Genomic DNA, 12,245 nt, shown 5'->3' on the forward strand with positions numbered 1-12,245 from the left:
TCTTTCGCATTATATGAAATGTTGATTTGCAGTAACTGCAGATTTAGTATCTGAAGCTACTGCGAGTCAACCCAACTCTTTCCCAACATAGACTCTCTTGTCTGTTCCAGGGAATAAACATGCACGCCTACGGCTTTCCAATCAGGGCCGGACTGGGAACTAAAAGCAGCCCTGGAAAAAAATTCTATACCAGCCCAATAATGCATCGCGCCAGCATAGTGTGCTGATATAGAGGGTGAAAAAATAACTTGAAATTGAAAACTCTTACTCCAACGAAAGAACGCCTTTATTTTAAGTAGACGTACATTTGCATGTAATCAATGTTTCAGTACAACTACTTTGGCCTATTTAGGACATTTTAGTAATGATACTGAAATGCTGAATGTCTGCAGTTGCATAACTAAACAAAAATGAAGTGATCTGGTTTATTTTGAAGTTCTATGGGTGCGCTCTTCACTTTGAATATGTTATGGTGCATGAGTATGCAACTAGCAACAAGACAGGGCCAATACGTGCTCATTACATATATATATATATATATATATATTTATTTATGACATTTATGTGTGTATTATGCATAAATAAATGTATATTACTATATGTGTAAATATTATAGGCATAATTATATGTTACTAATACACACATCAATATATATATATATATATATATATATATATATATGTGTGTGTGTGTATTACTGTCAGGATCACATCAATTTACGTCTATTACCTTTACCTCGTTTAGTGTATCTTGTCTCCAATTGTCTCCTTTTTTTCTCTTACAGCGACCCTTGTGCACCTTTTGCTTCATCCCAGTCCCTGTGTGTTTCTTTTTACCCTTCCCCAGCCTCTGTATTTCTCTTTCCCCCAGCCCCTTTTGTGTTGTTTTTAGCCCCAGCCAACAAACCTTCTGTGTCTCTTTCTTCCCTCTCCTCCCTGTCTCTCTTCCACCTCTCCTCCCTGTGTCTCTCTTCCCCATCTCCCCCCTGTGTCTCTCTCTTACCCCTCTGTCTCTTTGTACCCCCATCCCCTGTGTCTCTCTATTACCCCTCTGTCTTTTTGCCCCCCCTTCTCTGGTGTCTCTCTATTACCCCTCTCTTTGTCCCCTCATCCCCTCTATTACCCCATATGTCTATGTGTCCCTCCTTGCCCTATGTATCTCTATTACCCCCCAGTCTCTGTGTCCCCCCTTCCCTGTGTTTCTATTACCCCTCTATTTGTCCCCCTCCCCTCTTTTTGTCCCCTTCCCCTCTTTTTGTCCCCTCCCCCTCTATTTGTCCCCTTCCCTTCCCCTCTTTTTGTCCCCCCTTCCCCTCTTTTTGTCCCCCCTTCTCCTCTTTTTGTCCCCTCCCCCTCTATTTGTCCCCTTCCCTTCCCCTCTTTTTGTCCCCCCTTCCCCTCTTTTTGTCCCCCCTTCTCCTCTTTTTGTCCCCTTCCCCTCTTTTTGTCCCCTTCCCTTCCCCTCTTTTTTCCCCCTTCCCCTCTTTTTGTCCCCCTTCCCTTCTTTTTGTCCCATTCCCCTCTTTTTGTCCCCTTCCCTTCCCCTCTTTTTGTCCCCTTCCCTTCTTTTTGTCCCCTTCCCCTCTTTTTGTCCCCTTCCCCTCTATTTGTCCCCTTCCCTTCCCCTCTTTTTGTCCCCTTCCCTTCCCCTCTTTTTGTCCCCCCCCTTCCCCTAATTTTGTCCCCTTCCCCTTCCCCTATTTTTATGTGTACCTGCTGTTACAGGAGGACTGAGGGAGGGGGCGGAGCTAACGACCATGCTCCCTTGTGGTTCCCATAATTCCCAGCATCTACTCATCATAGAGTAATCACTACTCTATGATGTGTAGATGCTGGGAATCATGGGAACCGCGAGGGAGCATGGTAGTTAGCTCCGCTCAGTCCTCCTGTGCTGACAGCTGTGCTGACAGCTGTGCTGCTGTCAGTATCAGTGAGTGTGCTGCCGGCGGCCGCGATTTTATTAAAATATAGGGAACAGGTATCCCTGTCTCTCTCCAGCCCCCCAGGTGCCGCGGCCCACCGGGAAATTTCCCGGTATCCCGGTGGGCCAGTCCGGCCCTGTTTCCAATCACAGGTTTTTCAATGAGTTGTCTTACATAGGCAAGTATTCTATGCAAGTGCCAGCCTTTGAATTTAGCTCCACAGAGTTGAACTCTCAGGAAGAGACATCTCCTGTCAATCAGACAAACAGAGAGGTGCTTTAGCATTTTTTTTTATAAAGGTTTAGATTTCTATTAAAATCATCACTTTTATGAAATGAAACAAATAGGACACAATCTATGCACATAAAGCACTTTAGCAAAATGTTCTTTCAATACAACGTGATGTGAATGGAAACACCTTGAATATTCTGTTGAGGTAAAGTCAAATGGTGGTGTACTGAATGGGGCAAAACCATCTGGGTGCAAAAAGAGTTGTTCAGACTGCAAAATCCGGATATTGTTAATGCTATTCAAAATTGTCTGGCTTTTGAATATCGACTGAACGCTGCCAGATGGCTGTAATCTGGACCGAATGCTTCAAATCTGCACCCAGATTTAAAAAAAATCAGAACTATTTGCCTGACTTGCGTTAACGTCTAGTGGCAGGGGAGGGCTGGCAGCCTTAGGCCTGGGGGGCAAATTCAGTCAAGTGGCCCATTGCACCAAGAGGAGAGTAAAACACCCTTCCCATGTGATTTAAAGGGGTGAGAGGTAGTCACCTAAACAGACACTTAATGACAGGCACACACACACACTTGCTGATTTGGCACACATTAAAAAACACACACTCACTGACAGGCATGTGTACACACACACTCACTGACAGACACGGAGAAAGAGACACTGTTACAGGCATACTGACTCAGACAGACAGACATATTCACACACACACACACACACACACACACACACACAAAGCCAAACTGGCCCACACACAGATATATACTTGCACACACATAGACATACTGACACACACAGACATACACAGAGAGACACTGTTAAAGGCATACTGACTCAGACATACTGACACACACACACACATACACAAGCATACTGGCTGACACACAGACAAGCTGGCACACACAGATACATACTTGCACACACATAGACATACTGACACACACAGACATACACAGAAAGACACTGTTAAAGGCATACTGACTCAGACATACAGACATACTGACACACACATACACACACACACACACACACACATACACAAGCATACTGGCTGACACACAGACAAGCTGGCACACACAGATACATACTTGCACACACATAGACATACTGACACACACAGACATACAAAGAAAGACACTGTTAAAGGCATACTGACTCAGACATACTGACACACACACACACACACACATAAGCATACTGGCTGACACACAGACAAGCTGGCACACACAGATACATACTTGCACACACATAGACATACTGGCTGACACACACACACAGACAAACTGGCACACACACAGATACATAATTGCACACACACAGACACACATACTGGCGCGCACACACACATACTGACGCACACACACAGATATACTGACACACACACAGAGATATACTGACACCCCTCATACCCAGACATACTCATACACACACATACACACAAACTTTACACTTTTAAAACCAGTAGACAGGGGCTGAGTAAGGGGACAGGGCTGTAGTTGGGGGACAGGGGCTGTAGTGGAGGGTATAAGCTGTAATTGGGGGTTTAGGAAATGTAGGGGGGGATAGGTGCTGAAGCAGGTTGATAGCTACAATTTGTGAAAGGGGTTGTGGTGTGGGTGATATGGGTTGCAACTGGGGGAGAGGAGCTGTATAGGTGATGTTATGGGGGGACAGGGGCTGACTAAGGGGGCAGGAACTGAGGAAGGGGACAGGGGCTGAGGAAGGGGACAGGGGCTGAGGAGGGGGACAGGGGCTGAGGAAGGGGACAGGGGCTGAGGAGGGGGACAGGGGCTGAGGAAGGGGACAGGGGCTGAGGAAGGGGGGACAGGGCTGAGGAGGGGGGACAGGGGCTGAGGAAGGGGACAGGGGCTGAGGAAGGGGACAGGGGCTGAGGAGGGGGACAGGGGCTGAGGAAGGGGACAGGGGCTGAGGAAGGGGGGACAGGGCTGAGGAGGGGGGACAGGGGCTGAGGAGGGGGACAGGGGCTGAGGAAGGGGACAGGGGCTGAGGAAGGGGGGACAGGGCTGAGGAGGGGGGACAGGGGCTGAGGGAGGGGACAGGGGCTGAGGAAGGGGACAGGGGCTGAGGGAGGGGACAGGGGCTGAGGGAGGGGACAGGGGCTTAGGAGGGGGACAGGGGCTGAGGAAGGGGACAGGGGCTGAGGAAGGGGACAGGGGCTGAGGAGGGGGACAGGGGCTGAGGAAGGGGACAGGGGCTGAGGAGGGGAATAAAAAAAAAACTAAAGTGTATTTCCCCCCCTCCCTGAGTCTTACCTTAAGACAGAGAGGGGTGGGCGGCAGCAACCAGCAACCAGCATACAGCAGCAGCCAGTGAAGTCGGCCTCTCCTGATGATGTCAGGAGGCAGGAGCGTGACCTCTCTCTGCTCTTCTCCCGGACTCCCCAGCGGTCCTGAGAGAAGAGCAGTGAAAGTAACGCCCCCAACTCCTGACATCATCAGGCGAGGCCGCCCGACTCCACTGGCTGCAGGCTGCAGGGAGAGAGGTAAATTGAGAAATCTGAGTCCTCAGCCAGAGGCAGGGGATTAAGATTTTTCCTTTTTTTGCTGGGTGCGGGTGGCCCTGTGTTTAGGACGGCCTGGGGGGCAATTGCATCCCTGCCCCCCTTCCCAGCCCGCCCCTGTCTAGTGGACAATACTTTTAAAAACCCTCAGGGGGGGCAAGGGTTGATTATGTGGCGGCTCTCCAGCGCTTGCTATTCAGTCGCCACGTTAAAAAATTGAATAAATAAAATCCTATGGGGGTCAATTAGACTATTACTTACTATAAGACTATTACTTACTATAATAGAGGTTTTAAACCTCCATATGTAGGTGTGGGCATATCTCCTAAACATGTAAAACTAGAGACTGGACAGCCATTGATGCCATTGAGAAGACTGGTAGGCACATAAACCTCCCCCCCATACCTCGTTTCTTGAGCATAATTTAGAAAATAAAAAGAAAGGGGACACATGCAGATTCCGGGTTGGGGCTATAATATAATATTATAATATTTAGAGGGGAGGATCTAGTGACCAGCGGCGGGCCAGCACACTCAGAGGATACATTAGGTGGCCAATGCACTTAGAGTCACCCAATGGGTATGTGTCATCAAAGGCCCGGCCGTGTGCTCCACTGCTTTAACAGCATGACCAGGTCCCTCACATTCTGGTAGCAATGCTGGGAGGAACTGAGAGACCGTCACTTCCTCCCAGATAACACAGACACTGAGCCGCTTGGGAGGGAAGACAGAAGGAGAAGGCGTGGGGGTGGGGGTGGGGGGGGTGAGGCACCAACAGCTGACTCCCAACAGCCTTAACCAGCAGAAGCCTCCTGCACCCAAAAGGTAGTAAACTAGAGGGTGGCTAAAATTATGACCCATATGTGTGTCATTGTGTGTATGTATGTGTGTCATTCTGTGTCTGTGAATATGTATGTGTGTTTGTGTGTGTTTCTGTGTGTCAGTGTGTATATCTGTGTGTGCATCTGTGTCAGAGTGTGTGTCTGTGTTTTTTTGTCTGTATACGTGTCAGTGTGTATCTGTATCTCTGTATATCTGTATTTGTGTTTCTATGTATTTGTATGTGTGACAGTGTGTGTATCTTTGTACCTTTTATGTGTGTCAGTATCTGTGTATCTGTATATGTGTCAGTATCTATATCTGTCTGTTTGTGAACCTGCATGTGTCAATGTTTATTTCTTTGTGTCTGTGCATCACTATGTGTGTCAGTGTTTGTATCTGTATTTCTGCTGATTTGCATGTGTATCAGTGTGTGTGGCAGTGTACATGTATATTTGCATACATCATAGCATTCAAATTGGAGACCATAGAGACCAAGTCCTAGTCGGAACCCTTGCTGGGACTCGTACGCTTGGTGTTCTAAGCTGGGTTGAGGCCTGGGGCTGGTGGGGTGCAGACAAGTGGGACATGGGTCACTCTGAGTGCCAGGATGGTGTCCTGAATGTGCAGGGTGTAGGTTGACCTATGATTCTTATCCTACTAAGTACTGCTGTGCAAGATTGTTATTGATATGTTTTACTTTATGTTATGTTCCGTTTCTCTTGCCTTGCACCGTACAAAACAATTGTTTATAAGCACGATTCTTACTCTACATGTCAGTAAATCTATGACAGTCTATCTCTAGTAACCTGTTAGCTGGAGCTGCAATTAATCTATCTATCTTACCTAAAAAAGTGCAGCTAATCGTGTATTTTTTTTGTTTTTACTAAACCTCTCTGTGGGATGTAATGTTCTATGCAGAAGCCAGCATAGATATCAGATAATAACTATGAATTTCTTAGAACTTTGGCACAGATGCAAATTTTTGCTTACGAAAGCCAAAAGAATTAAGCTCCTTGAGTAGCAATGTTTAAAATGTTTTAAATAGATTCTATATTGAGGATGTGGTTAGAGATTTGCTGGTGTCAGGTCTAAGTTTGTGTTTAGATAAAGGGAGTAGAAGGCATTCAAATGTGAGGATCCTACGTATAAACAAAATGCAAACCACTTAATGTACCCAGAGTTCAAGGCCTTCAAACACTCAATAAAAAATAAAAAATGTAGCACGTCCAGTTTGTTATTGTTTTGTTTTACCTTATATGTATATTATTATTTGTTTTATCTATCGTTGCTTGTGTTGGCAGTCCAACAATATGGTATTTAACTTATGGTACCAGACAAACCTTTTAATGTGTGTGACTCAGGGGTGTTCCCAGAACAAGCTTTCTGTTAAGCAATAAAAGGAACATATCTTTTTGAAGTGAATCACATTAGTTTTACAAGGAAGGTAATATTGGTTCTTTTAAAGAATCCCATCCTAGAAGCACTATAACCACTACAGAACGCTGTAGTGCTTATGATGGCAAGAGTTCCCTGGCGCCCTCCATTGTATATAAGTAAAAAGTTATATATTTTACCAGGGGTCCAGCGAGCATCACTCCCCGCCTCCACTACTTCTGACAGAGAGATGTAAACTCTCTGACTGAGCTAAGCTTGGCGGACCCCAGATATAAAGTGAAACTGTTCTAAAACAGTTTGACTACTTACAATGGGGGGTAGGGGGGATCCAGGACACTCCTTGCAATGTAATGACTACAGCGGAGTGTCATTTTCATGTGGGAATTAAAGGACCACTATAGGCACCCAGACCACTTCCACTTAATGAAGTGGTCTGGGTGCCAGGTCCACCTAGGATTAACCCTTCCTGCTGTAAACATAGCAGTTTTAGAGAAACTGCTATGTTTACAAATGGGTTAATCCAGCCTCTAGTGGCTGTCTCATTGACAGCCGCTAGAGGCACTTCCGCGCTTCTCACTGTGATTTTCACAGTGAGAAGACGCCAGTGTCCATAGGAAAGCATTGAGAATGCTTTCCTATGGACTGGCTGAATGCGCGCACGGCTCGTGCCACGCATGCTCATTCAGCCGATGACGGGAAAGGAGGAGGAGAGTCCCCAGCACCGAGGGAGCCCGGCGCTGGAGAAAAGGTAAGGGATTAACCCCTTCCTCACCCTAGAGCCTGGCGGGAGGGTGGCCCTAAGGGTGAGGGGGACCCAAGTACCCTATAGAGCCAGGAAAACGTGTATGTTATCCTGGCACTATAGTGGTCCTTTAAACAAAATACTTTAAAAAAAAACAACTTTCTGACAATCTATATTTAAAGAGAGGGTGGATTACATTAGAAAGACATATTCTGGTTGCCTATGTAACTACACTATATATGTAGCTACACTATAACAGAGTATAAGAAAAAAAAAATCACAGGAAGATAAAGACCTAAATGATGGAAAAATGCAGAAATCTTCCAAATGTTTGAATTGGGATATCACGAACATGATTTAAAGAGACCAGTAAGGAAAGGAATAGTTTCATTTAGATTGGGATAAAGCCAATAGTGGCAATGATGTCCTTGTTGGCATATTAAAGCTGGCAAGGGTGGATGGATGCTTAAATGTGACCACAGAAACTTCTTGTGACTTACAATGCAACCCAGGGTACTATTCTTTACTATTTACTATTCCTCTGCTATTGTTATTTTTATTGTATGAAATAACTCTAAATAAATCATTTTTTTTTTTTAAAAAGTGACAGCAGGATCGACGGCCAATGTGTCTATCTTTGCCACGCATCAAGAAGAATTGTATAAGATGCTCATTAGGTGGGATATGACTCTGGTAAGATTGTATGGGATTGGGTAAGTCAGATGATTGCTGGCTGAGTTGTGAATATGGAGGCTCCTTTCCCTTGTGTGTGAAGGTGATTACGTTTTGGCATAAGATACGTTTCATCTTATCAGACATACTTCCCAAACAGGTCGATCCTTCTCCCTGAGTTTTCGTCCTCTCTAGACCTGTAGATTCATTCACATCTCACGATTACTTCTTGATACCAAAATTGTGCTGGCGGCATGTAGTCCTTTAGCCGGTGAGCTGGAAAAACATCAATACTCCACTTTGGTGCCTACTCCTTTGTAAATTATTGAAGCAAACTGGATGCTTCGTGGCTCAATCCTTTCCTATCGGAAGACTTGGGACCCTTGGCTGGATAGTCCTTAACATAATGATCACTGAGTTGTATCAAGCCCCATTTCTCTATGGCCATGTGCATTCCCTGTGCTCTGTTCTTTTTCCTCTCCCTCCTCCTCTTATGTCTCTCTTCTCCTACTCTCTGTATCTTTCTCTTTTCTATGGTTGGTTTGAATGTATAAAATTCTACTAGATGGAGCATGTATTTGATCTTTGCTGTACAATTGGCACTGCACTCACCGGAAGTAGGTACATCGGGATGAATCAATTTGGCACAGTAAATGGGACATGCCAAATTATATCTGGAGTGACACATATGACAGATCTTGTCAGGGATGTGTTCTTCTTTGGCTTTGTACCCCTGGTCGGTAATTAAGTGCAGAACACCAAATGTATGCATTTTTTTTTTGCAAAATTGTATTAACTTCAAAGCTGTTATTCATCTGGAGTCCACCTGCACTGCTGGGTTCGTAGTATAAGAAACACTGTTTAATATGAATTAGTGGAAAATGTACTATTTTTAAATAAACTTTTTCAAAAAAAGTTACAAATTTTCAAGGAGATTTAAATGATGTTAAAAAGTATGGGGGGAGGGTTTATTAAAAAAAAAAAATAGTTATTTCAGTTATAGAGAATTAGTAGATGATACGTGTATCATTGAACAAATGGATCATATTATATCAATGGGACCTCTGGTAGTCCCTCCAAATTATTTTTTTTTTGTTTTGTTCTCAGTGACGTCTCTCACTTCCGATAGTGAAGATATAGTCATATGGCATCAACATCTGGCTAAGGCAATCCACATTAATGTAGCCTGTAACACCTAGGAGTCCAAATATAAACAGTAGTGAAATGGCTCAGACAGTATTTAATGAAAGAATATATATATCCAGGTGTTGCTATTCACAAGTAAACCATTTGTACACGTATGGGAAAAGAAATAACAGGTGAAGCACAGCTAGTGCTCTCTGCTAAATGTACACATCTATTAGTAATTTTTTCTTGCAGGTATTTATGCGTCACTCAAGCTATACCCGTTTAGTTACATGGGTGATATAAGTGTTGGGGATAAAACACGTGTTAACTTTTTTCTTACCTGAAGCCAGTTTTCGCGTTCACCGTGGCACTAAACACTAGTAAATTAGAAAAAATGTATCAAGTGGTTGGTGTCAAAATGCTCAGAATGACATACTGACTGTCATGCCCAGCCAACATGAATCACGGAGAAATTTGGTTAATAAATGTGATGCGTATAATGGATACAATAAAATACAATTTCTGTGCTAGGCGTCATAACGAAAAAACAATAATAATAATAATACAGATGTGGATAATCAGGCCTTCTGTTAAACCTATTAAGAATGTTGATGGTATTTTCTTCAAAAGAAGTCCAACATCACTGGTGTACCTTCAGCTGCTTGGGGTAATTAAAGAAGACAGTTATCTTAGTCTTTAAAGGTATCTTTGGAACTGATAAATTGTGACAAATTATGTAAAATGATTCTTGTGCTAGGTGGTATGCAGGAGACAGGTAAATTTTTATGAACTCTTTTATATAAATTGGTGTTTAAATTGGCCATAGGTGAGGTGGGAGGTGTAATTAACCAATAATTATTACCTCCGTTCTGTAACTTCTTCGAGACTGCCTAGGAAACTCAGGACGGGGCAAAAGGTATAAAATTCATGAAATGTAAACGAACCACGTGCTTAGTGGCAGCAACTATATCATTTTGTAGTAAAGATGTCATTTTCTGTGTCGGGACCCCACCGGAAACGAAAGATACAATTACTGTACTAGCTGAGTGAGTAACTAGGATGTTCTGTTAATTTTATGTTTTTACTCTTAACTGTTGATTGGTGTCAACAATTTACCATCTATTTTTTTTATATGTATGCTCTGTGACAATTTTTGTTCTTAATAAATGTTCCTTTATTAAGTTCTGCCTTTGTCTGACATAATAATCCCATTAATGAAGATATTTCTGCTAAACTGCCAGGGCCGTCTTTACCGCGGGGCAAACGGGGCAGCTGCACCGGGGGCCCCACCCGCCTCAAACATTTCTCCCACCCGCCAGTGCAGCCACACACTAAGGAGGCCCACCGGGTGGCCCATGCACTAAGGGCCACCCGGTGGGCTTCTGTCAGCAGGGGCCCGGTCTTGTGCTCTGGCGCTTTAAGAGCGCGACCGGGCCCTCTTGCTTTTCAGCAGCCGGCTGGGAGGAAGTGACGGCTGCGCGTCACTTCCTCCCATAAAGAGAGGAGCCGCGCGGGAGGAGGAAGAGGCAGAGCAGAGGGGGTCTGGGCCGAGCTAGCCAGACCCCAACTCCCAGCAGCTTCAGCCACCCTCTAAGGTAGAAAACTGGTGATACCGGAGAAACTGACGGAAGCCAAGCACAGAGAGATGGACACAGGTTTCTTCAGGAAGGAAGAGATTCTTTATTGGATCACCGATCGGGACTCAGAGGGACTAATGTCACCAAAATACAGCAAGTTCTGAGCCCCGGACAATAGTGCAGGCTCCTTATATAGGCATATAACTCCTCCCATATTAAGCTCCACCCGCACATTCTCTTAACCAATCAACACAAATAAGAATTAACTTCCTGTTTGACCGCATGGCTTGTCCAGCACAATGGAGGAGGGGGAATACTATATCCTGTATTCTTGCACATGCTCCGTACACTACTGATCGTATCTTGCCTCGTGCAACCAACTGATCGATACGTCAGCATATGCACGTACACATGCCACGTGGTAATCTCGGCCTACTAAATTTATTTTTACCGAGATTCCACCACATTCCCCCCTTTGATGCCTCTTGATATTTTACAATTACTTGAGGCATCACTTAACCTTGGTTTGCTTACACCGCAAGTTACCTTGAACCAGACCAGACTTATCTTATGATGTGAATCTTTTAACACTCATCTTCCTGCATTGGTTCTCCCTGATCTAAAGCCTTATACTTATAAATCGCCATTATCTGTGCAGCAGCCTTCCTCTCTGCTATACTTCCTATCAGGCTTTGCACAGACCTGACTACTAGGGGTATAAGACACGGCAGGAGTAGACACAACATTAAAATTAGTAGGACTCCACCTACCACTGCCTTAAGCCCTCCAAACCACTCATACCAGCTACCAAACCAACTACTTGGATTATACCCTTTCCATACCTGAGTAGACACATGCGCTAGTTTAACCATATGGCTTGTAAGCTCAGCTATTGCTTGCCCTTCGTCGTCTATTTTTTTTTTTTTTTTCAATTTGTAGTTTTTTATTGATTTATCACAGGAAAGGGGTACAGAAAGGAAGAAATAAAAAAGGGGGGTGGTTGACATTCACAATACGTGTTCAGTACATTAAGTTCGTCATTACATGGTTAATAAGCCAATTATTCTCTTCAAATCCAACAGTTCAGACTAGCTAACACACATTAATCTGTTCTCGGTTTTCCCTTGCATATCATCACTGGCTAACACAAGGATCTTGTGCTAATGTTGTTCAGGTATGTGCGTTATCTGACACAGTGGTACTATGTGTACGAGAGAGTGCCCCCCAC

At 44.4% G+C, this 12,245-nt stretch overlaps 1 protein-coding gene across 1 annotated transcript in view; it reads left to right on the plus strand.

The window, feature by feature from the left end:
• SPECC1 (sperm antigen with calponin homology and coiled-coil domains 1) overlaps positions 1-12,245 on the plus strand; it is a 454,997-nt gene that overhangs the window by 12,993 nt on the left and 429,759 nt on the right. The gene's annotated exons all lie outside the window — the stretch shown is intronic.

This window comes from Pelobates fuscus, chromosome 1, assembly GCF_036172605.1.
Source record: "Pelobates fuscus isolate aPelFus1 chromosome 1, aPelFus1.pri, whole genome shotgun sequence".
NCBI classification, from domain to species: Eukaryota; Metazoa; Chordata; class Amphibia; order Anura; family Pelobatidae; genus Pelobates; species Pelobates fuscus.